The following is a 27,208-nucleotide window of genomic DNA, read 5'->3' as shown; positions in this document are numbered from 1 at the left end:
TTCATGAAGATGAGTCTTCCTGATGCCAGGCCTGGCACTCCATCCAGTATGCCACCTAACTGTCCCCAAAGCTATGATAGAGTACTCCCATTTCTTAGTGTTCTGAAGCCCTTCAAAAAATGTTTACCTTTATATTATTATGGCCTTTCCATAAATTCTTCCCTTGGTCCAGTAGATAACTTGTTTAAGTTTTCCTCATATCTTCTTTAGAAGAAAATGATAAATTCACTTTTTTTTGCAACAAACAAACATTTATTTTATTCTTTTCAGTTACATGTAAGGGGTAGTTTTCAACATTCTTTTTTTTTCTTTTTCTTTTTTTTTTTTTTTAGTGAGGCAATTGGGGTTAAGTGACTTGCCCAGGTTCACACAGCTAGTAAGTGTTAAGTGTCTGAGGTCGGATTTGAACTCAGGTCCTCCTGAATTCAGGGCCGGTGCTGTATCCACTGTGCCATCTAGCCGCCCCCAACATTCATTTTCTTAAGATTTAGAGTTCCAAGTTTTTCTCCTTTCCTCCACCCTCCACAAGACATCAACCAATATGATATAGGTTATATATGTACAATCCACAAGTGCTCTTTTTATCAGTTCTTTCTATGGGGAAAATGCTGGTCTACATTTTATTTTATTTTTTAATTTTTTTTTTGGTGGGGCAGTGAGGGTTAAGTGACTTGTCCAGGGTCACACAGCTAGTGTCAAGTCTCTGAGGCCACACTTGAACTCAGGTCCTTCTGAATCCAAGGCCAGTGCTTTATCCACTGAGCCATCTAGCTGCCCCACCCAGAAATTCCTTATAAACACTCTTTACACTTTTGGTACTAATCTAGAATATACTCTTGGTGTGTTTTCCAGCTAAACTTTGGCACTGTTTCATCCCCTAATAACAAGGACATCCACCATCAGCTAAATAGACAAAGCATCAGGCATAGAAAAGTAATAGTCAACCCCAAAGTAGCCTACAACTTTGCTAGTTATTGTCTGATATTAACTAGTTTTAAAAGCTTCTCATCGTCATATGATCATATGGCTTTATCATTGGAAAAAACCTTAGAGACAATTTAGGCTAACCCATGCATCAACAGAAATCCCATCCTAAGCAATCGGTTAGTATCCGTTTGAAAATCTCTAGTGATAGGAAAACTCACTGCCTTCTGAGACAGCCCATTTCACTTTTGGACAGTACTAATTTCTAGGAAGTTGTTTTCCATAGAACTAAAATTTGCCTCCCTCTCTTATGCATTATTCTTAGTTCAGTCCTGTGGTGCCAAGTAGAACAAGACTAATCACTCTTTGACAGGGTAGCTCTCAGAATACTTGCAGATTGCTATTAATTGTTCATTCTAATTCTAAAGAATGTAAACTCCATGAATGCACATATATTTTTTCTTTGTATTCATAGTGCCTAGGACACAGTAGGCATTTACTTGATAAATGCTTGCTGATCAGTTCTCTGAGTGAAATGATCTTAGTTCCTTTACATGGTTCTCAGTGTGCATGGCTTTCAGACCTCGAACCAACCGTTCTGGTGCTTTCTCTTTTAGTTATGTAACACTTGCTCAGTATCTTTAAAAGGGGGTACGTTGAACTAAACACAATACCTCAAATGTGGTCTGACAGGGGCAACTCCTTCATTAATATAGCCCAAGATGGCTAAGACTATCTAAGCCCATTACTTTCCTATGTAAAATGGAAAAGATAATTTTATTCCTTGCCACATTGTCATGAATAAGGTATTTTGTAAACAATAAAGTGACATTAACTGTATTATTTCAGAATTATTTCTGCTGCTCTTTTTATCTAGTTATGGTAATTAAATGATCCAGAGTGATGTTTTGAGACCTAAGGAGAAATTGTGAATGTGTACTAAGATTGTCTTGTTAAGAGTTGAAAGAAAATAATTTATAAATTTTTGTGTATGCTTATATGAACACCCGTCATTGAGGACTGTGTAGGGTATTCCTTTTTTTTTTTTTTTTTTTTTGTGGGGCAATGAGGGTTAAGTGACTTGCCCAGGGTCACACAGTTAGTAAGTATCAAGTGTCTGAGGCCAGACCTGAACAGCCTGACTTCAGGGCTGGTGCTTAGTCCAAGGTATTACTTTTTAATAGTAGCTTATAGAAGCAAAAGGAACTAAAAGTATGGGTTGTGTTTTCTTTTTATTTCTTTAGGAAATAAAGCAGTAAGGCTACTAACCAAAGAGAACATGTGGCAGTGGTTCTTTTTAACCATTTGAGAGAAGTGTTCTGAGTTAGGATGTTGTAATCTGTGAATTTACTCTTTGGTTTTAGCTCAGATGTTGATTTGGGGTTAGCTCATGTAAAGATGGAGTAGGAAAAAATTTTTATGAACATGATAATGGAACAAGAAGCATTATTATTAAGTTTTGTTTAGTCGTTTCAGTTGTCTCTAAGTCTTTATGACCCCATTTGGGCTTTTCTTGGCAAAGATACTGGAGTGGTTTGCCATTTCCAGCTCATTTTACAGATAAGGAAACTGAGGTAAACAGGGTTAAAATGACTTGCCCAAGGTCACACAGCTAATAAATGTCTGAGGTCAAATTTAAACTAAGTAAGATGAGTCTTCTTGACTCCAGGCCTGGCACTCTATCCACTGTGCCATTTAACTGTCCCTTATTATTAAGTACTTGACCTTTTTTGTTTAGGACGTTTCAACCATATTCTTTAACATTTTGACAGGAATTCAAGGAAAGATAGATACAGCATTTCCTGACTGATCATCTTTTTATAGATCTCAAAGATGAGTCACTAGTTAAGTTAAGTCACTGTAAGCTATCATATATAATGGAATAGGATGAAATTAAGTATGTTGGGTTCCGAGAAAAATGGCTATAGGCAAACAAGTCCTGATACTCTTGTTGAAATAGAGGGTAGTTGTTTCAACCTTTAATTTTAAATATGGTCATCTTCATTTGTTTAAAAATACCATAGTAAGATGTATGGGCATTTGGGGGTGGTGAAAATGGCAATAAGTGATGTGCTATCTGAAATTTTTGTACCATACGATACAATGAATATTGGTTTTATGTTGGAAACCTGTTTTTTTTCTTCCTAATTTTAAGTGTCAACTGCTATATCATAATAGGTTTTGGGGGGAACTAATATTAAAAATACATAAGTCCAACAATAAGTAAGAATAGTAAAATGAAAAAAGAACACCAGATTTATGGGTGGAAGATCTGGGTTACCCTGGCTTTGTTACTTAATACATGTTTGATCTTGAGGAAGTTATTCTCTGTCTGCATTTCAGTTTTCTCATCTGTAAAGTGTGAGGGTCAGACTTTGTTTCTTCTGGCTATAAATCCTATCATCCTAACATAACACCGCTGAAGTGTGAGTTACAGAATATGTGTGCATTTTAGGAGTTGTTCCAATGCTGTTGGGATAATCACATGGTTCATAGGATCATAGAGTAAGAGCTGGAGTGTATTGGAGCAGTCAAGTCCAACTCCTTAATTTTCTATCCAAGGAAAATGAATCAGTAGGGGTAAAAAACGATATGCCAAGGTCACCCAAAACAAAACGGTCCTCTTAATTCCCAGACCTATGCCCTTTGGCTTTTATTCCAAATCTACAAAAAGTCAGCTGAAAACAGGTCGAGAGCGAAGCATATGTATTGCTAATTAACGGTGATGATGAGGGTGGATCTAGTTATTTAGAGTTTACACAGAACTTTCCCTTAAGACAACCATTTCAGTTATTCGTTCACTTTGTTCCCATGTCCCCCTAAATCAGAACTTTGCAGAGCTCTCAATGGGTTGTGATGACTTGGGCTTTGCTCTAGGTCAACAACATTTAGAGAAGACTCACATCATTTGTACTTTTTCAGTAGTTAGAAACAACTGAGATTATTAGCACCTTGTTTGTGAGAATAATTTGTTAAAATAGGAAACGCGGTGGCCATAGCCCCAGTGCACTCCCTCTTGCCTAAACCTGCAGAGGCATGACTATGAGTGGTCCTACAGCTTCCTGGATAGAGTCTCTATCTACCCCACCTCCACCCTTGATAAAGGCAAGTGTCCTTGGACCTGTGCCATTCTAGGGTCTTGTTTCCTGAGGGCTAACGACTCACCCTCTTGGCTGATTTGATGAGAAAAGTTGGTTTGCAGATTTATATGATAAAAATGACTAAAATTTTCCCTCCTGCGACCCAGAGATTTCATTGTTAGCATATACCTGAAGCAGGTGAGAGACAAAAAGAAAGGCCTCATACACACTAAAATATTTATAGGTGTTGTTTGTTTGTCGTCGTTGCTGCTCATCCTTCATTCTCCAAGAGGACCAGTGGCATTGGGATGGTGATGTCTTGACTTGTACGTGAATTGGATATAAGTGAGGCAGTACTTTTTGGTCCTACTACTACTATTCCTTGAATTCTGTACTCTTTTCACTGTAGCTAGGTGGTGCAGTGGTTAGAACACAGGACCCTGAAGTTGGGAGGACCCGAGTTCAAATATGCTCTTAGACACTTACAAGTCGCATAAACCCAATTGCCTCAGACATCTCCAGTTGTCCTGATGATATATATCTTGCCATGGACCCAGATGGCTCTGGAGGAGAGAGTGAGGTTGGTGACTTTGCACAGCCCTCCATCACTTCAGTCCAATTCAGTGCAAGTCATGACATCATGAACCTCTTTGAGAACAAAGGACAAACAGCAACAAACAAACTCTCTTCACCTGACTCTTTGCCTTTTCAATGTCTGCCCCAACCATGGAGATGCTCCCCATTTTCATTTCTGCTTTTTGGCTTCCCTCAAGACTTTACTTAAATCCCTCCTTCTGTAGGAAGCCTTTCCTGGTTTCCTACCTTCTCTGCCCTTCCTCTGATATTACTCTCCATTTATACTGTGTGTATATCTTGCATGCCAGTGTTTTGCATGCTGTCCCCCCCATTAGGACAGGAGCTTCTTGAGAAGCAGGGGCCCTGTTTTTGCTTTTCTTTGCATCACCAACACTTAGCTCAGTTGATGGCAATAGTTACTATTTAATATACTTGCTGACTGACTAGCAAAGAACTGCAAGCAAAGTGATGACCAGCAACTGGGGAATGATTAAAATAGGACATGAATATCATGCAATATTGTGCTGTTAGAAACTTGAGTATGAGCAATATAGAGGAGAAAGGGAAGATTTAGTGAATGATACCAGTTGAAATAAGCAGAACCAGGAATCATGAGTATGAAGTGATAGCATGCTGGTGATATATTACCACAATGCAAATGGGAAACTGAAGAACAACAAAGCAGGTAAAAGTGAATGTTATAAAACTACAATGACCAAGCTTGGACCCAAAGAAGAGATATGAGAAGGTTACCTTGTGTGTGTAATATGTTTATAAAGTATATATGTATACATAGATATATGTATATATATATATATATGTGTGTGTGTGTGTGTGTGTGTGTACATATGCATACTTGTGTATATTGTAGTCAGACTTTTTAAAGTATATCTTGGTTAGTTTTGCTGAACTGTTTTTTTTAAATTTATTTATCAAGTGATACCTTTTTGGGAATGAGGAGGGATACACTGAAAAAATGTAGGTGGTAGAAAAACAATAGACACCAATAAAATTTATTTAAAATATGTTAAGTAAAAACAAACAAAAACTGGTTTATGGATTCATTTTGTACTTCTTGATCTTGTCAACAGAAGATCTTATTAAACCTACAGTGGCTAGAGGTATTTGGGATATTCTTTCAAAAGATGCTGTTTTCTTTAATGGGGCATATGCTGAAGAATTCATAGGAAAGAATTAAACCACTTTTCATCTTATTTTTAAACCTTAAGCTCCCTTGGACATGGATTGTAAAGGAGGGACACGACATCTTTTTTAAAAGTATTTTTCCCTTTGAAAATTTACATCTCTTAAAGGGAATACATAAATGGGTTAGAGAGAAAAAAAGGTCTCACTTTCTTCCTATTGGCTTTTGGTCCCAATTCTCTGAGGGTTTAGTGAAAGAAGGAACGTGCCTTGTTGCTCACTCGCCTTTCCCTTCTTCTAAACCACCGAGCCGTCCATCTGGTTTGAAACCTTTTTTGTTCCTTCCTATGCCAAGTTTCCAGGCCCAGGGGAGCCATGGATTCAACTCCGAACCAGATGGGTGGCTTATCTGATGTTTCTGAGTATCTAAAATAACAATCCCATTTATTAGCATGAATAATTGAGAGTTGACTATACTTTGAATTTATTTAGTTTTGCTTCTGAGAAATGTAAAGCATTTTTCATTTGTTTCACTCATCTTCACACTTACCATCTCCATGGAGGTCTATGAAGAAAAACCAGAATGGAGACTCTGAAGGACAGAAAGAAAAGGGATTGGTTGCTATTTATTTTATACATTTTTGCAGTAATCTTTGCCTGTGTGTTTTTTTTAACTTGAATTTATCACAACTACAGCTATAGTTCACTTAAAGAAACATACAGAAATATATACTCTTGGCAATGTCTGGTAATGCTCTTTTAATGTCCTTGTGGAAAGAAAAAAAAATGACCCATCTCATAAAGACTTATAAAGGCTTTGAAACATCATCAGCTTAAAGAGAAATAGGGAACTAAAGTTACACAGGTCCACCCCTTATGAGAGCAACTGTTTAAATACTTAGTGTTTTCAAAGGAATATGTTTTATTGAGATTAGGCAACTAATGGCCACTGGTAGCTGTTTTTGTTTTTTGTGTTTTGGGACGAGGTAAATTGCGGTACTTGTACAGGTAGAATGAAAGGGCCAGGTAACACAAATGGACTATACTCTGGCCACGTGTATTTAAGAACAATTCTGTAAATAGCACTATAAAATATGTAGGTGGTAAAAAGAGTTGGGCCAGTCCAAAAATACACAGAGGAAATCTATTCAGGAAAATGACCCAAAATTTCAGGGAGCTGAAGGATTGATTCTTAAGATTAAAAAAATTATAGATGTTATTATGACCAAAAAAGTTAATTGAAAGGATGTAAATAACTATGAACCCACATATCTACTTTTCCCATCTATTTAGATTCTTAGTAAGAATAATCTCACATTTGTAGGCATGTATTGAGAGTATCCTTGTTGAGTATGGGAGAGTGGAATAGGGAGGCTTTTCCTGAAACACAATTGTTTCAGTTACACGAAATGAAAGGTAAGGTACAGAGATTATAAGATCTCACTATATTTATTACATAATCAAAGAAATTTTATGTGGTAGAGCAAGATCTATCCTTAAAGGATTTCTTGCAGCATATTCTGGGATCATATATAATTTCTTGATGGATGCAACAGTAGAGAGTTTCATTCCATACTCTAGTTTTTAATTTCAAGTGCAGCATAGAACAGGGACATATTTGTGTGCTAAGAGTGTTTGCTTCTATCATGGAAGATCTTTGGTTGAGAGTCTGAGTGGAGGAGAGATTGTCTGTGGATGCTAGAAGTCTCTGAATGCTCCTTTTTACATGTGGTGTTTTTCTGACTGCATTACACCCCAGAATATTACAGGGCCTCCTTAATGGGATCAGTAAGCAATCTAAAGAGTTTAGCCTAGTAGATGAGGAATGTCTTTCATGTAGGCTATGATACAGTGTTGGATCAGTGTTGCAGATGGACCATAAGCTATGCCCAGAGTTGAATAGGAGAAGAGAGATTAAGTTTGATTATATTTGGGAAATTGTGCACTGTTTTCTGGATAGCAAACTTTTCCCTGAAACAAAAACCTGTGTATTAACTATTTTTGTGGTGTTGTATGGCAATGAATCATGAAACACTATAATTACTTAATAATCAAAATTCTGGTCCATCTGAGGTCTATGAAGATATTTATAAAAGCAAAGATTACTTATATCTTCTGAGTGATATATCATTAATGCCCTTTCTCATAAATATTGAGTCAGCTGGGTGGAGCAGTAGATAGAGTGTTAGGCCAGGAGTCAGAAAAACCTGAGTCCAAATTCAGCCTCACACACTTAGTTGATCTTGGGCAAGTCACCTAACCAATGTTTGCCTCAGGTTCCTCAACTATAAAATGGGGATAATAACAGCACCTTCCTCTTAGGATGATTGTGAGGGCAAAATGAGATAACATTTGTAGCATTTAGCATAGGCTCGATATGAATGTTTTTCCTCTTTTCTTCACTGTGTGGTTAAACAAGGAAATGGGCTAGTCATGGAGGAGAGAAATGGATAGCCATTGTGCTGCTCTGGTATACCTTGAATGTTAAAGGACTCCCCTTCTCACACTCAGCCCAACTGGACTGTTGCTGTACTCCACACACCCCATTGTGTTCTGTTTCTTTGCATATGCTGTCCCCCTTAATCCCTGGCATGCTTTCTGTCCTACCTTCTGCCTTGTGGAATCACAAGCACCACTCATGGCTCATCTTGAGTATGACCTTCAAGAGTCCTTTGCTATCTCCCCCAATTGTTAGTGTTGGCTCTCAATTATTTTGTATTTTTTAAATGTATTTCATATTTACTGGTTATGTACATGTTCTGTTCAGTAGATTGTAAACTCCTTGAGAGCAAGGACCATTTCAGTTGTCTTTGGAAGACACTAGGAGCTTACTGAGTGAATCCTGGCTATGCCACTTATTATCTGGGTAACCTTTGAGAAGAGGTTTTGCCTCTTTGGGGCTTGTTTTCCTTATCTTTAAAATGAAAGTAACCTTTTAATTCTCTTCCATCTCTAAATGTATTATCTTCTTATCCTTGTAATGTGGCTTCTGACCCCACAAGTGAAACTTTTGTCTCTAAAGTTATTGTTTTTGAAGTTGGAAGTAACAATGGCCTTTTCTTAGTCCTTATTCTACTGTTAGCTCCTGATAGTAATGAAATAGATGTCAGCTAATCCTCCTGAATCCTCCCTCCTCAGTTGGCTTCCATGACGCTGTTTCCTCCTACCTGTCCAGTTGTGCTGTCTCAGTCTCTTTTGTGAGATCATCGTCTCTTTTATTCCCACGTAGCAGGGATGTCTCCTAAGGTTCTGTCTTGGGATCTCCTCTGTTGGTGATCACATCTTATTCAGATGGCTATCCAAGCTACATACCTATCCCTACTATCTTTCCTGAACTCCAATCCCACTCATCTTCTTTCTGGACATTGTCACATGGGTATCTCTAACTCAGCACCTCCAAAATGAATTCATTCCCTCTCTCAATCTCAGTTTTCCTTCAGATAGCATTAACTTACATTCTCCTGGGTCTATAACCTCAGAGCCATTCTTGACTCTTCACTGTCCCTTACCACTTGCCATGTGTTCTTGACTCAAGCTTCACAATCCATCTTCCTTCTCTCCAATCATAAGACCTAAATTCAGTTACTAGGACCATTGCAATCTACTTCTTATTGTACTCTCTGATTATAGTAGCTTACCCACATCTATCAATATTAAATATTTTTTTCTGAATAGAGTGCTGGCCCTGGAGTCCAGAGGACCTGAGTTTAAATCTGGCATCAGACTCCTACTAGCTGTGTGACCCTTAACCCAATTTACCTCAGTTCCTCATCTGTAAAATGAGTTGGAGAAGGCAGTGGCAAACCACTCAAGTCTCTTTGCCAAGAAAACCCCAAATGGGGTCACAATGAGTTGGACACGATTGAAAACAACTGAACATAAGACAAAGGTCTGACCACAGCACTTTGCTGTTGAATAACAACCTTCAGTGACTTCCTGTGGCCGCTAGGATAATACGGAAACTTGTGATGCTGGTACAGTCTGGCCCTTCATAGAAGCTCATCAAGATGTGTCTTCTACCAACCTTTCCAGACATGTTATATTACTCCTATTCATGTACTCTGTAAGCCCAAACTGGCCTTTTCAGCTCCTGCTTGAATCTATAGCCTATCACCATATTTGGAATGCATTCCTTCCTCATTCCTTCTTTTTTAGAACTTCTAGTCTCAGCACAGTTAATACTTCCTGTAAAAAGACTTCCCCAGTCTTCCTCTTTTTCTTGGACTCCTCCCTCCTTCAGTTTTGTTGTATTTACTTACTTATGTAAATGCAATATCTTCTGTCCTTTCCCCAAAATGATGTAAGCTTTTTGAGGATTTTTTTCTCTATATCTTTATGGGCTAGAAAAGTGCCTTGTGTTTAGGTGTTAAATAAATATTTGCTGAAATAAATTTATTCTAGTATTAATGGTCACAGCAAGAGCCACAAAAGAGACACTGGGAAATTCTCCCACCTTTTCCCTGAAGATCATCATGTGGCTATGATAGGTAGCCATCACCCCAAGGAGGTGGGAGGCTAACTCAGGGATGGTGATTTTTGAATAAGAATCTCATGCTTTTTGTTCTGGGTAGGATAGATAAGCAAGTTTGGATGGGGAATGGTCTGCATGGCAGAGATGTTAGTCTTGTCTTCCATATCAGATTTCAAATTCTTAAGATCAAATTCTTTTTACACTTAAGCATTTAGTATTCTTGTTGAAAACTGATCATTTTTAGGTCTTGGAACTGTTACTCCAAACTTCTGAAATAGGTCTCTTTCCCCTAAATGGTGCATATTTCCTAACTTTTTCTATCTTGTATAATTATGAACTAGGTTATGTTTATTTTGAAGGATTTTTTTCTTGAACATTAAAATTCTTTATAAATCTTATTTACCTCCAAAGTATTTATTTAAATAATTATTTTTTGAGTAATAGTAATAGTGTGAATCATATGTAAATTCTTATAACATCTCTTGTGGAGGAGCCTTTTCATCTTTTATCTGACTACTCCACAAATTATTTAATTAGCAAATATGTGGTTTGTCAATATCTTGTTAAATTTGAATGAGACCCATAAAATATTTTGATATGTTTAGGGAACAAACATTTTTGCTTTTTATAGACCAGCTATTTAGAAGATGGACAGGGTAGAGTGAAAGAGTGATAATGGAATATATGCAAAGAAATTATGTGATTTGCTATAGAAAGATTTTTCTAACTTTAAAAAAGTGATTATCTCTTTCCTTTGTAGAGTATTACAGATAAATTTGAAGGCATAATTCCCAATTGTGAAGCAAGTAAGAACCGGCATAGAAAACTATTTGCATTAGCTATTTCATGCATTGTTACATGTGGTGGTTTTGTCAAAGAGATTTTATAACCCTTGGGATCTAATAAGAGGCTCTAGCCCTGTTTGGTTTATAAATCTGCGTGGGATATTATTTAGGTCTTCAGAGATGAAAGACCAGAGAATCATTTCCTTATGTTATCAATTCCTCTATGGGAAAGTATATTAAAAAGTAGAAGATGTAATAGTATATAATTTAGCAACATAATATACAATGTGGGATGAGAGACAATTATAGTGTTTTATTTCTCTGTATTTTCCATTTTAGCTGAATGCATTTTAGCAACAATTGGTTTCTGGCTGTAACACTATTTTAGCTGTTTCATAAACCTTTATAGCAAATTACTGTGGTGTACCAAATAAAATCAACTCCTGACTTCATTCTTGAAAGTCATATTCTGAATAGTTGGATTTAAAAAACCTTTATAAGTAAATATATCTTTTAATAACCATTTGCACACTTTTTGGTTAAAATGCTGGCTCAAATTTTTCAAAATTTCCCCCTGTATTTAAGATTGAGTTCATTTTGACGACGAATAAAACATCTTGTGCCTATTTAGTTCATGGTAAGTTGATATATGGTACTAAATTCTGTGGTCAACACATCACAAAGTAAACAGCATTGAATTGAATAGGACCTTGTTGTATCCTTGCTTCGCACAGTGCCTTTAGTATACGCTTTAGGCAATGGTGCATTGCCTCTCTTTTCAGGTGTTTCCAGCAGTCTTACCTCAGCACCCTCTTCCCCAATTAACCCCTACCCCACTTTTTAGAATTTTCAGCTGGTGATGTCCTCTTTAAAAACACGACCAAAACTTTTTTTTTTTGCTGTCCAAAGAAAAGAGAAAATTGAACTTTGGGAATTCCTAGGGCAAGAAAAGAAGTAGGACATTTTTCTTAAACCTGAGAGATATAACATATCCTATATGTGAGGCATGGAGAAAAGATGTACAAATTTAGAAGGCATATTACTCTTATCTTTTTAAAAATTATACTTGAATGTCCCCTTATCAGAACCTCCTTGGGAGAGGAACAAAATGTAGATCTACCTTAGAAAACTGAGTAAGTATCCCTTCGGTAAATTTTATTTAAATATTTATGTGTATACCTTAATTTTTATGTAAGAAAATGTGGCTAAAGACTAAATATAACAGAAAAGGACAATGAGGAGATTTGTGAGTTTTTATGTACATTTCTATTAGGAGAGCAAATTTTTTGTTGGTTTGGGTAAGAGGTTGTACCTTGGTTATAGACCATTAGTAAATAAAATCTATTTGCACTTTATAAGTATGCCCGAATTTCACAAACCATGAATTTCACAGATGGAAGCTAGTTGTATTGAGTCCTTTTCCTGAATAATATGTCTAACTGATGTAGAAAGGCTAAATTAAGCAGATAAGAGCATAAGTGCCAAGCAAATTAATGGATTTGTTAATTTCCCTTCCCTGCTATGGACATTAATTTAACAGATAACTTTCTATTAGCTGGTAATCACACTATATGTTACCATAGATCAATAAATATCTTTATTGCTTATTGCTCAAATAATTATACAAAGTATTGCCTCATCATGGCATAGCATGGAGGTGGCCCTGGATTCTCAAAGACTGTGAGTTGAATATGAATTCTGGCACATCTATCCAAAAGCACCTTCACATGTAGTCTATCAGTAACTATCATTTGAGAACCATGCTGATTAATTTAGAGAGAGAGTTATCACCAAAAGACTGGCTACTATGTGGTGGGTTTTTGTTTTGTGGTGTTTGTGTGTAGGTGTATGTGTGGTCACAGCAGCTCAAGAACATAGTCAAGATAGTTGGTAGAGGCTCTTCAGTATAAAAAAAGGAATTTCCACTGATGAAATAACCGTTAGTTCAGATCAAAGCTTTTCTTAAACTGTGGGTCAAGACACCAAATGGGGTTGCATTACTGAATGTTGGGGTCATGAAAAATTTGGCAACAGTAAAAGGTTTTATATACCTATTTTATATTCCTATGTACCTGGGGTTGCATAAAAATTTCTATGGGGAAAGAGGGGTCTCAGGTGGAAAAAGTTTAAGAAGCCCTGGTTTAGATCATTAGTGTCAAACTCAAATAGAAAGAAGGAATCTACATTGTATTGTGTTTTTATTTATTTTGTTCACTATTTTCCAATTACATTTTAATGTCATTCCTCCATACTCAGGACTTGTTTAGGGTACTGGTTTGGCACTTCTGGTCTAGAACTCCCAAATTGTGACTTTAGCTCCCTGGGTAGCCTGGCATGATCTTAGAGGTCATTTTATCAACCAACTAGAGATGGGGAAGATGATTGGATCCCACTCTATCTGGAATAGCCAGTCATGGAACTTGTCTCTAATACAGCTCTACTTACCATTTACCACTCTGTCCTTTCCTACCACTGCTTTGGGTATTGACTACTCAAAGCAGTTATAACCTAACTAAAACAGGATACCCACAGCAGCAGATACACAGGTGCCATTAGAAAATTCCTCTCCTATTCTGTTTTTATCTGTCCTTCTTTCTTTCCTCCATTCAGTAAATTTCACTAGCACTCTTTTAGCTTTAGGATAAAATATACACTTCTCTATTTGGCATTAAAGCCCTTTACAACCTGGCCTCAAGCTGTCTTTATAGCCTCATTGTTTCCCCTCCCATATTCCATAGTCCAGAGAAATTGACCTTCTTGCCATTCCTACCACTCATTAAAAAACACACCTAAAATATCCAAATATGAATAGGAAAGTAAGGCATTCAGTATGTGAAACCATGTGATGAACAGGAATGGATTTATATTTAAAACTTTCTGCTAAGTTGAATGCAGAAATAACCCACTTTTGCTTATTTTTGTATTGTTTATAGTAAATATATACACACACACACACACCCAGAGAAACACAATTAAAGCTGAAAAACTGCTTTGTTCACTGACTTATGACTTATCATTTGATCCTTATATTGCATTTCTTTCAACAAAAAAGATTAAAAAAAAACAAATTTGCCTGCTTGGCTGGCTACATTGATAAAATTAGTTAAACAATTAAGTCCTCATAATTTAAAAAATGAATATAAATACATTGGAAGTGTTCTAGCAAGACATTTTTTATGAACAAATTCTCAATATAAGTACATTTACCTGATTATAAATTATATTTATAAATACATATACATATATATGTAGTTCTGTACTAATAATTATGTATGTTATAATACAAAAATAGAAATTACAAAAGGATGAGATAAAATATTTGGTCCTAGAGTCAATAGGTAGTCACTAGAGTTTATTGAATAGGGAAGTGACATGATCCCATCTAAACTTGAAAATCACTTTGACTGCTTTGTGAAGGAAGGAGTAGAGTAGGGAGAGACTTGAGGCTGGGAGACTAATTAGGAGATTATTGAAATACTGTAGCCAGGTAAGAGATTATAAGTGTGTGTTCTAGAGTGGTGGCTGTATTAGTGGAGAGAAGGGGAACCTATGCTAGTAATGTTGTGGAGATAGGACAAAGTTTGGCAAATGCTTAGATATATGAGGTGAGAATAAGGAATTGGGAATGAAACGATATTTGAAAACCTGGGTGACTAGAATGGTGTTGGTATGCCCAGCAGAAACAGGGAAGTTCAGAAGAAGGGTAGGTTTTGGGGAAAAGGTAGTGATACCTTTTACACACATTGAGTTTGAAGTTCCCACCACATACCACTGGGATTGTCCAATAGGTATTTCTTATTGGAGGACTGGAGCAAAATAGAGAGACTATGGCTTGATATACAGACCTGGGAGTTATCTACAATGAGGAGATAATTAAATCCTTGAGAACTGATGAAGTTACCAGTTGAGAAAATGTAAAGAGAGAAGAGAAGAGGGCATAGGACAATACTTTTTGTTTGTTTGTTTTTTGTTATTTGGTTTTGGGGGGGGCAGGGCAATGAGGGTTTAAGTGACTTGCCCAGGGTCACACAGCTAGTAAGTGTCAAGTGTCTGAGATCGGATTTTAACTCAGGTCCTCCTGAATCCAGGGCTGGTGCTTTATCCACTGCACCACCTAGCTGCCCCTCCTTATTAACACATTTTTGATGAAAATCTAAGATATACATATCTACCCTTTAAGTATATAGTCAATATAAGTTAACCCTTTTTTCATGATTTAGGATTATAATTATAAAATTATGCTTTTCTAAATTAAGTAGAACAGCTGAGTAGCACAGTGGATAGAGTGATGGCTCTGAAGTTAGAAAGACTCATCTTAGTGAATTCAAATGTGGCCTCAGACACTAGCTGTGTGATCCTGGCAAGTCAATTAACCATGGTTGTCTCAGTTTCCTTATCTATAAAATGAGCTGAAGAAGGAAATAGTAAACTACTCCAGTATCTTTGCCAAAGAGACCCCAAATGGGGTCATGAAGAGTTGTACATGACTGAAAAACACCTGAAATGATCTAAGATGGGCCATTGTGCTGAATTTTGAAATTTTCTTTCTTGAATCGTTCAATTTCATTGCAAGTATGGAGTACCTCCTATGTAATAGAAACTGTGGAAGATATAAGAAAATTATGACTTATTCTCAGTTTCCTTACATTATTGTCTTGATGGTATGACAATTTTTAAGGCATTGTGAGAATAGCTTATATTTATATATTAATTCAGATTTCTGTAATGTTCACATGTCATTCTCATTTGATTCTTTCAGCAGTTCTGTGAAACATGCAGTATGAGATTGATTATAGATACATAGACCTAGAAAGTTGTTAAGTCTGCTATGTAGTGGAACAGATAGTGCATTTGGAGTCAGAGGACATGTAATACAAAAACATTGATTTAGATTTGGATAATATTCTTATAGGTATAAAATAGATTTGTCTGTTCTAGGATGAGATGCTTATCAAAGTTAGTGACTGTTCTCTAAAAACCCCATAAGGCTTATCATATGGTGCTTATCACACATAGAATGTGAACTCAAGAAATGCCATTTCAGTGACAAAACCTCCATTTCAATGACAAAACCTTGTTATTCCCAGAGTTTCTCTGTACTTAATATTATAATAGTCTTTTCAGCAAACCCTCTGCCTTTCTGTAGGAAATGAGTAGAAATAGGACTTAAGGAGAACTGTGCTTTAAAAAAAATAATAAAAATAAAGTGGTGTAGTGAATGAGAGAGTTGACCCCTGGTTAGGAAGAACTGGTTTCAGATCTGTCTTCTGACACGTACCACTTGTTTGACCCTGGAGTGTTGGCAGTTACAAATAACGCTGCTAGGCAAAACTTTAAACAGATAACTTCTTTTTTTAATAACAATTTAGGGGATATAGTTATTGGGTCAAAGGCTAATGAATATTTTTGTAACTTTTGCTATATACTTTAAGGTTGCTCCCCAGAGAGATTATATAAATATGCAATTCTGTTACTTCTGAGTGAATTTGCCAATTTTTCCTCAACCACACCAGCGCTGAGTTTTCATTACGTTTAATTATCTTTCCCCATCTGATGGGTACAAAGTGATGCCTCAAAACTTGTTTTTAAAATTAAATTATTTTTAGAAATTTAAACTCTCTGGTGAAGAATTTAATGAATCTATAATGATTAATTGTCTCTTGACTTTTTCCTCCCCCAGCCTATTTTTTTTTTTGGGTGAGGCAATCAGGGTTAAGTGACTTGCCCAGGGTCACACAGCTAATAAGTGTCAAGTGTCTGAGGCTGGATTTGAACTCAGGTCATCCTGAATCCAGGGCCAGTGCTTTATCCATTGTACTACCTAGCTGCGCCCCAGCCTATTTTTGAAAAGAAATTTGTCTGTTTTTGAAATTTGTCTTTTTGTTTTTTCATCACATAAGTTACCCAGATACACCACCAACCACCACCCACAGGTATCTTGGGTTGCAAAGTTTTAAAAAGAAAATGGGGAAGAGCATTAGTTCAGCAAAATAATTAATATTAAAATGTCTGGCAATGTAAGCAGTATTCCACACTCATAATAGCATACTTCTTCAAAGTCTAAACCACAGAAACAATATGTGAAAAAGAATAATGAGGAGATAGTATGCCAAAATTTCTGGAATTCAGGTAAAGTAATTCTGAGGAAAAACTATTTCTCTGAAAACATGTTAAGTAAGTAGAAATGGAGAGAAGTAATGATCAAGAATACAGTTTTAAAAACTGGAAAAAGTCCATCGGTAAATAAACCCCAAATAAGCACAAAAGAGGAAATCTTAAAGATTAAAAGAGGAAGACAAACTGAAAAACAAAAGTATTATAGAAATGATAAGAACATTAAAAGCTATTTCTTTGAAAAAAGTAACAATTAACAAATAACCTTTTACCTAACTTGATAAAAAGGAGGGATGAATCAAATTCTCAAACCTAAAAAAAGCAAAAATCCAAAGAGAAAAGAATTTTAAACTATTATCAAATACTGTTATTCATCTTTTTATTAGTAAGGATAAGAACATTTTTAATTGATAGCATCTATATGTGTTTCTTATTTTGAAAACTGTTTATCTCCTTTGGCCATTTACTCTTGGCTCGTATGTATTGTAATAGTTTTCTAAAGGCTAGTAACACATAGCATGTTTCTGATTTGAAAACTTTACCATGATATATGTTGGAATTACAAGTTCCTTTTTTCAAGTTGTTAATAAATGTTATGCCTATTTTGGAATATGAGGAATCTGTGTCATTCACAGATGTTCGGCATGATATTAGCTAATCCTGGAAGCCTTAATTTGACAACTGAACAGTGGTTTATAGTGCAAATAGTCTCTCAGTTATATGTACTAACATAGTAGGTAAAGCAGAAGAAATGGTAAAATGAAGAGATGCGAGGTGTTCTCCCCACTTCCCAGATCACCGCCATTCTCCCCTTCCCCTCTAAGTGGCCTTATTCCTTAATTAAGGCCAGTGGTCACTCTTCATTTTTGCTTCTGGAATTTCCCTCCCCTCCTTCCTTCCTATATGGTTCTTGCTTTTGCTGCCTTGGACAATTCCACTATTCTCATCCATTTCCCACTTACTACTTTTTCAGTGCCCATCCAGAATAGGGTCAGCTGTGGCAGGCTTGGTGTTAGCACCTATTTATTTTATAACCACTGTTTGTATATACTCTTCCCACACTGTCAACAGTTTTCAAATACTAGTCAAAGAAAGGGTCAGTAGAGCCTGCAGCTGCCAGTGATTCTAGCTGCTGATATGTAAAGCAGAAATCTGTTCAGGTGTAGCAAGTTCAAATCCTGCTTGTATTATCAGACAGAAAAGGAAGAGGAGAAAGGTGGGGGTTATTCCTGAATTCATTAAAGGATAATAAAAATTGTCACCCCCAAATGGAGCAGTTGAGCATATAAATTTTGTTATGTATGTAGTTTCATTGGTCTATTACTAGTGGACTATTAATAGAGCAGGTAGTTTGGGGTTGAGATTAAGAGCTGATGTAGGAGTTATAAAACTTGAATATGAAGCCCAGCTCTGTCACTTAATTTAGGACCTATAAGGTCTTGGAAAAGTCACTTATCCTTTTGAGGTTTCCTTTTTCTCATTTGTAAGAAGAAAGCTTGAACTTGATTAGCTATAATGCTTCTTTCAGACCTAAATATTTGCTCCTATTGGTTAAATATAGTTTTGTGGCTTGGCCTAGGAACCTAACCATCATGCATAACATTTTATTTAATAATAACAGTAGTCAACATTTATATAGCACTTGTAAAGCCCTTTACACATTATCTCATTTGATCCTCACAATCTGGTAAGGTAGGAGCTATTACTGTCTTAATTTTTCAGATGAGGAAATTGAGATTAGAGGTTAAGTGACAGTGTCAACACATCTAAGTATCTGAGGCAAAATCTGACCTCACATCTTCATAACACAAAGTCTAGTTCTGTAAATGAATTCATTTAAGCATTCAAAAAACTCAGTGAGACTCATATGAACTGATGCAGAATGAAGTATGTAGAACCAAGATAAAAATTTATACAACCATTAAAATAATAATAAAAAATAAAACACCACAAAAAAAGAATTCTGATCCATGATTGTCTTTTGACATAAGAAGACTGCTCATGTTCTTGGTAGAGAGCTAAAATGTATGATAGCTGTGGAATAAAGGATATGGTTTCAGACTTGGTCTCTGTGTTTCTTTGTTTTCTTTAACTTGGCTTCTTAGTTGCAAGGGAGGGAAGGTTATGTTTGAGGGTGGAAAAAGGTTAAGTTTGGGGAAGTGGCAGCAGTGTAAAAAAAAGCATCAATAAAACATTTATTTTTAAAAAGGGAAACTACAGTCATAGTTGCAAAAACAAACTTAAAAAATAACCATAAATGTTTTTAGTGCTGCCTGGACTGTGAATTGTGGGATGAAAATAATTATGTGAAGAATGATGAGGTTACTTTATTGCTAAGAATAATCCTGAATTTGAGTTTAGTTATGAAATTAGACAATCAATTCAGCAAAAAGTAAGCAAAATAATGCTAATTATGGTATTCTAAATCAAAGTTTGTAATTTTCAAATAATGTAAAAATTTTAAAGTTCTTTTTTAATAGATGATATGAATTTACCTGTTTTTAATAAAAACTATCTAAGTGAAAAATGTGCTTAATTACACGCTATCAGTATAGGAAGCAATAATTTGTTTGCTTGCATTTTTAATTTCACCATTTTGTATTAAATTGTATAAATATTAAAATGATGTAATCATTCTTATTAGTCCTTTTTCAGTCAGATTAATATTGCAGAGATTTGAGGCAGCATATTGCAATGGGAAGAGCAGTAGTTTTGCAGGAAGCAGCCCTGCATTTAAACTACTGGCTTTCCTAATATTAATTAGACTTTGTTATGAAGAACTGACTGCTAAGACCAGGGGCAAGTTGCTTCAATTACTGCTCATCTCTCGAACGAAAAACGAAAAGGTTCTGTTCTAGCTCTAAGGCCTATACTGATCGTTTATGGGGAATAGTAAGCATTTAGTGACCTTATTATCTTGAATGATAATTAGTTCTAGCCTGAAAATCAAAACTGATTAAAAGAAAAATTTTAATGTTTAAAAACCCTTTCTGTTTAGATATTTTAACTTTGAAGATATTGTAAAAGAGCTTTTTATTTATTTTTACAAATACATTTATTTATTTTAGACATTCATTTAAAAAATTGACTGCTGAATTCTTTTATTTCTCCCACCCATTGAGAAGGCAAGCAATGTGATATCAGTTATACATATGAAATTATGCAAAATATGTTTCCATATTAGCCATGTTGCACAAAATAAATTGAAATATATTAATCTATTAATCCATATTTAGAGTTCATCAGTTCTCTCTATGGAGGTGGACAGCATTTTTCATCATGAGTCCTTCAGAACTGTCTTGGATCATTGTCCAAATCAGAGTAGCAAAATCTTTCACAGTTGATCATCCTTAGAATATTGCTGTTACTGTGTACAGCATTCTCCAAGTTCTGCTCCCTTCACTTTGCATCAGTTCATATATGTCTTCCCAGGTTTTTCTGAAACTGTTCTGCTTGTCATTTCTTATACCTCCATCACAATCATATGCCACATCTTGTTCAGCCATTCCCCAAGTCATGGACATCCCCTCAATTTCCAATTCTTTATTACTACAAAAAGAACTGCTATAAAAATTTTTATACATCTAGGTGAGAGAACTTTTAAGGTATCAACCATTCCCTTGGAAAATGTAATAGGAAAATGGATTATAATATCTATAAAGGTATGGTTAAAAAAAGCAATATAGTCTTTTATAAACAGAAATTTCTGAAATCTGATTTTTATACAGAAAATTATTTTAAAATGTAGTTTTATAATTAAGCTTACAATATTTCAAATGGTGTCTTTACTGCTTTGATGCAGATCTGTAATTCAGTTTTTAAAAGATTGAATAAATAGCAAAAACATAAATGCCTACTAATTGCAAGGTACCATGGGAATTGCTGAGGATAAAAAGACAAAAACAAAACTGGCCATATGCACAAGGAGTTGTCATTCTACATTTTGTGCAACTTGATCATTAGGAGCAGCATTTAACCAGTGTAATTTATTTTTTATTTTTTAAAACTTTGTGTTCCAAATTTTCTTCCTCCCTCCCTCCCCACCCTAAGAAATCAAGCAATTCAATATGTTATATATGTGCCACCATGCAAAACATCTCCACATCAGTCAGGTTGTGAAAGAAAACAGACAAAATACCTTTAGAAAAAGGAACTAACAAAAAATTATGCTTCAATCTGTATTCAGTTACCATCAGTTCTTTCTCTGTAGATGGATTGCATTAAAAAATTTTTTTTAACCTATAAGCTTTATTATTATTTTTTAAATTTTAAATTTTAAATTTTGTTTTTGCGAGGCAATGGGGGTTAAGTGACTTGCCCAGGGTCACACAGCTAGTAAGTGTCAAGTGTCTGAGGGCGTATTTGAAGTCAGGTACTCCTGAATCCAGGGCTGGTGCTTTATCCACTGTGCCACCTAGCTGCCCCTGATTGCATTTTTCATAAGACCTTCTGATAGCATCCTGCTCATCATTTCTTTCATGGTTACTATTTCTGACTGTATTGTCCTCCCGAAGCATCTTATTCTACCAAGAGTATTTGAAAATTCCATATATTATATATATATATATATATATATATACACACACACACACACATATATACATACACACACACACACACACACACACACACACACACACACACACACACATATATATATATAAAATCTCCACAGACACATACATACATACACAGAGATACATGCACAGGGGGTTTCAGAATTAAGTGTAGTGAATAGCAATATCAGGTTCTTTGTGTTATACTTGATCATGGAGTCGGGCAAGTCTCTGTGATAGTTTGTCCTGTTCTGTTGAAGCAACACTTGTGCCGACAGTCACAGTCTGACCCTGTGGGAGCTCCATGTTGAGATCAAAGCCTGCCTCATCGGCCATTTCTGGAAGGAGCATATCTGCTTGGTTTTGTGGGGTTGTTAGTGTTGTAGTGGTGCTCATAGTGTCTTCCATTTGTTGTGTTCGAATGTCTCATGTTTCAAACTGATGTTCAGATTTATGCATTAAGGCAGATATCTTCTCAAGGTTCGTGCTCCTCAATGTAGCATCCATAGACTTAACTACACCTGCCACTGATTTAGTTACCTTGCCCATTGTCACAGCTATCTGAACTCTAGCTGCTACAGCATCAACCAGAGCAATCATTCTCAAGAAATTAATTGCTTTGTTTTTCTGGGGATTGCATTTTCAGCATGTATTTTTATAACTTCTGTATTACCCTTCTGAATGGCCTTTTTAATCTTGATCTTTTCAGAATTTTCTTCTTTATCACATTTTTTTTTTGGCATTCCTATTAAGTCCTTTTGCAGCAAACTTCAGATTAAATAGGTGTTTTTCCATGTTAGACAAGGTACTGTCGTTCTTCCCAGGGTGGGAGGGGTAGCTGCTGACAGTGGAGCACTGGAGCTGCATGGGTCATAGGCTGCAAGTCCCCAGAGATCCAGTGTTTCCACTTGGAGCAAGCCAGTTGTGCCTCTCGTTTGTTTGGGGAATCCATTTCCTCCTGTTTACCTTTTTTATGCTTCTCTAGAGTCTTATATTTGAAAGTCAAATTTTCTGTTCAGTTCAGGTCTTTTCATCATGAATGCCTAAAAGTCCTCTTTTTCATGGAAGTCCCATTTTTCCCCTGAAAGATTATACTCAGTTTTTCTGGGTAGGTGATTCTTGGTTGTAATCCCAGTTTCTTTGCCCTCTGGAATATCATATTCTATGCCCTCCAGCCCTTTAATGTAGAGGCTGCTAGATCTTGGGTTAGCCTCACTGTAGCTCCACAGTACTTGAATTGTTTATTTTTAGCTGCTTGCTTTAGCTTCTCCTTGACCTGGGATCTCTGGAATTTGGCTATAATATTCCTGGAAATTTTCATTTTGGGATCTCTTTCAGGAGGTGATTGATTGATTCTTTCAATTTCTGTTTAACCTTCTGCTTCTAGAATATCAAGGCAATTTTCCCTGACAATTTCTTGGAAGATGATATCAAAACTCTTTTTTCGGTCATAGTTTTCAGGTAGTCCAATGATTTTCAAATTATCTCTCCTGGATCTATTTTCCAGGTCAGCTGTTTTTCAAAGGCGATATTTCATATTGCCCTCTGTTTTTTTATTCATTTGGATTTGCTTTCTTTTGTCTTCATTTCTCATAAAGTCATTAGCTTCTATTTGCTCATTCCTAATTTTTTTTTTTTTGCGTGGGGCAATGGGGGTTAAGTGACTTGCCCAAGGTCACACAGCTAGTAAGTGTCTGAGGCCGGATTTGAACTCAGGTACTCCTGAATCCAGGGCCGGTGCTTTATCCACTGTGCTACCTAGCTGCCCCTCATTCTTAATTTTTAAGCAATGATTTTCCATTTGGCCAATTTGGCTTTTCAAGCTGTTGACTTTTTTTTTTCATGACCCTCCTGCGTCATTCTCATTTGTTTTTCCACTGTTTCCTCTACCTCTCTTACTTTTCCCTCTGCTTCTCTTACTTTGATTTCAGAGTCCTTTTTGAGCACTTCCATGGCCTGAGACCAATTCATATTTTTCTTGGAAGCTTTGGATGTAGGTTTGTTATTATCTTCTTCTGAGGGTGTATTTTGATCTACCTTTTCACCAAAGAAACTTTCGATGGTCTGCTTCTTTCTCTGCCTGCTCATCTTGCTTGCCTATTTCTTGGCTTTTAACTCCTTCTTAAAGTGAAACAGTGCTTCCAGGATGCACTGTCCCAAGCTTCAGGGGGTCCCAGGTGGTACAATTTAAGGAGAGGCTTGTTCTCATCCCGCCTGGCCTGGACATAACCACGGGACTGCTTGTTCTTTAACCTGGAAGCAGAAATCTGATTGAAATCTGATTCTCTGTGGTCTGCAAACTTGGCGTGTCTGTACCCCTCCCCCACTGGGCCTCTGCCACTCAAGTCTGCTTTCTGGGCAACATGCTCCACCTCTGCTCCTGCACAGACCCCCACTATTTCCCCCCAGGCAACTGCTGGACCCCCGACTGGTCCATGGGCTGAGATGCAGAAGGAGCTGCTGATGCTGAAGATTCAGAGGTTCTGGAGGCACGGCCTGCCTGGGGTTGGATCTGCCCCACGTGCTGAGCTCCTCTCTCACCCTAGTGTAACAGACCCCTCCTGCCGAACTTCTAAGCAGCCTTTGACTGGAAAACAATCTCACTCTGTTCTTTTGTGGGTTCTGCTGCTCCAGGGGTTGTCTTATGGTTTTATGGCATTTTTTGGAGGTATGTGGATGGATCTGTCAGGAACTCTGGGAGTCACAGCTTTTCCTCCGCCATCTTGGCTCCACCCCTCAACCCCCATATAATTCTTAAATATACAATATTGAGTTGTGACATGTGCAGTATAAGGAATGATAATTAATTACACATGAATTACTCATCAAGAAGTTATCTACTTTTAAATAGTACATAAGAGACTTCTTATTGTTAGGGAGTAAATCACTTTTTGAAAAAGTATTGGCTCTTGGGTCACTAAAGTACCTGGAAATCAATTCTTTACTTCTCTAGTGTTAGGGAGCACTTGTTCCCTAAAATCATAAAGGTAAAAGCTCAATCTAGCATAAAGGATGACTAAGGATATAAATATTTATGTAGCACATTATTTTACAAAACATTCCTTGCAACAACCCTGTGAGGTTGATAGTATATGTATTCTCCCTATTTCACAACTATGGAAAATGAGGGCTAGTGCAATAACATAGCTTGCCCAGTCATACAACTCATAAGTCTTAGAGCTAAAAATAAAAGGGATCCCAAGGCTTTTGATTACAAATCCATGCCTTTTTCATTCTCTCACACTTCCTCAAGGCTCCTAAAGCTATTAAACCAAATAATTTTTTTAAAAATTGTTCCAAACCAGTAATAAAGATAAAATGACCAAAATAATAGGGCAAAATAAGAGCATTGCCAATACGTTTCCTTTTTTCTGATGACAGTCTTTTCCTTCCTCCTTCCACTTTGCCCATGGAAGAGTAAACAGCTTGATCCTGGGGAAGGCTGGCCTTAGAATCAGAAATACTTATGTTCAAATCTTGCCTATGCTGGGTACTACTGATTTGATGTTGGGCAACTTAACCTTACAGCTCCTTAGGCAACTTTCTGAGACTACAATGTACAGATGACTTGCCTATCTGGATGGCAGATTGTTTACAGAGGTTAAATTCCCTAGACTCTTGAAATTATAGGACCTAATCAGAAAAAAACCCCACTGTCCATTCTAAATATTTCCTTCATTTGTATGTCTATTTTAAATGTGGCAATAGGGCACTGGGCCACTTACTAACCATTTATAGCTATTTCTACCTCTATGCTCTTGAATTATGCCCTCAAGTTTTTCCTCTCTGCTGGGAACACTCAACGTTTTTCATCTTGTATCTTTAGGATGTTGTACTAATAAAGAACTAACCTTGGACTCTTCCAAGTCCTGGCAGCAAATGTACCCTCAATTTAATTTAACTGTACCAAGTAGTACAGTGCCTTCCATAAATTGCATACTTTATAAATATTTGACCACTATATAAATATGTGAATAGTTTTTGTTACTGAATTGTTTGGCAAGCAGGTCTATGGATGTTGTTTTTTCCCTTAAAAATGAAGACTGGTTTAAATTGCATAAGTTTAAAATGAGATTTCCTCCCTTAATTTGTATTTCAAGTTATTCATTTTTTGAAATGTGCTATTGTGATGTTATAAAATTATGGCATCAGTGTTAGAGTTAGGAAATACCTTAAAGATAATCTATTCTAGGCCAACTCTTCATTTTAACCATGAAGAAACCAGTTTTGTTGAGACAAGATTTAAAGTCAAATAAACAAAAATTTAAGACAACAACTTAAGACTAATGTAGCCTCTCAATATATTCTGCTTAAACTGGAAAAGATTTCATTTATTCCTGTGATATATAGAGCAAAAAATAATAATTAGTTATTTTATGAAGCCATTTCCTCATCTGAATTGTTTCTTTAAAAAAAAAACTTTACTAGTATGCGCTGCTACTGCAAATGAGACAAGAATAAAAATGAATGTATCTGGCAGAGGAAGAGGTAGAAGGTTAAAAATCCTGTTTTTCTCAGGATGAATGTGGACACAGAAAATGGCTGTTAGAAATGTAGAGCATTGGGTATCTGGTTTTTCAGTGGTTTATTAATTTTTCTAGCTACAAAAATGATCTGCGTAGATATACTGGATTGGTTAAATGTTCTTTCTTGTATTTAACACCTGTGAAACTTCTCCTTGCCTTGAATGTCAGAATTGAGCTATTGAAGCCAGGAAAAAAAAGACCAGTAGAGTCTTCTGAATGATTTATCTCCAAAGGATAAGGATCCTCCTAAAGGAGAAGATTGAGGTACAGCTCTGAAAATCTTAAGAACTGCTGAAGGAAGCCATCAGCCTTTTTTTTTTTTTTCAGCCCAGAGGACAACTCTGTTTAACAACTTGGGACCTCTGTTTAAACAACTTCACTGGTGGTGGTGGTGGTGGTGGTGGTGGTGGTGGTGTTTGTTAGAACTTCATGAAAAAAACAGAAACAAAACCGGGTTTTCTGATCAGATCTGAAAGAGGTATAAGCCCTCTTCCTTTTGGGGGATACATTCAATTTAGATATCCAAGGTTTTCTCAATCACATTTTTCCTAACTTCATAATTGGGCCCAAAATAAAGTGAGGATAATGTCCAATGACTATTAAAAATGCTTTGTTACCCTTCCAAAGTCAGAAGACCCCATCCCCTTTATTTCTCTTCTCTCCATTTTGTCATCTGTGATAAAGAATCTCCTTATACCAGCTCTAAAGAATAAGAGATGAACCCTCCTAGTTTGTTGAAATTGACCATAGACTGTCCTCAATTTGGAGCGGTTAGTGGCATTGTACAAGTATCATTAGATTGGGATTCAACAAACCTTGAATAAGGGGCTAGCTTTGGCACTAACTAGTCGTTTGACTTTGAGTAAATCACTTAAATTCTCTGGATCTGAAGGTCTCTATTACCCCTTTATAATGAAATAGATAATCTCCTAATTCAATTTTAGTTGTAAAATTTATGCTTAGAGGAGGAGGGTTTTTTTTTTTTTTGGCAGGCAATGGGGGTAAAGTGACTTTCCCAGGGTCACACAGCTAG

At 36.4% G+C, this 27,208-nt stretch overlaps 1 protein-coding gene and 1 pseudogene across 6 annotated transcripts in view; one reads left to right on the top strand and one right to left on the bottom strand.

The window, feature by feature from the left end:
* The window catches only part of NR3C2 (nuclear receptor subfamily 3 group C member 2), a 383,963-nt gene that overhangs the window by 54,247 nt on the left and 302,508 nt on the right, over positions 1-27,208 (top strand). The window lies entirely within an intron of this gene.
* On the bottom strand, positions 21,851-22,453 carry LOC122731412 (annotated as a pseudogene).

This window comes from Dromiciops gliroides, chromosome 6 (genome assembly GCF_019393635.1).
Source record: "Dromiciops gliroides isolate mDroGli1 chromosome 6, mDroGli1.pri, whole genome shotgun sequence".
NCBI lineage: Eukaryota > Metazoa > Chordata > Mammalia > Microbiotheria > Microbiotheriidae > Dromiciops > Dromiciops gliroides.
This window is presented reverse-complemented; position numbering and strand designations above follow the sequence as displayed.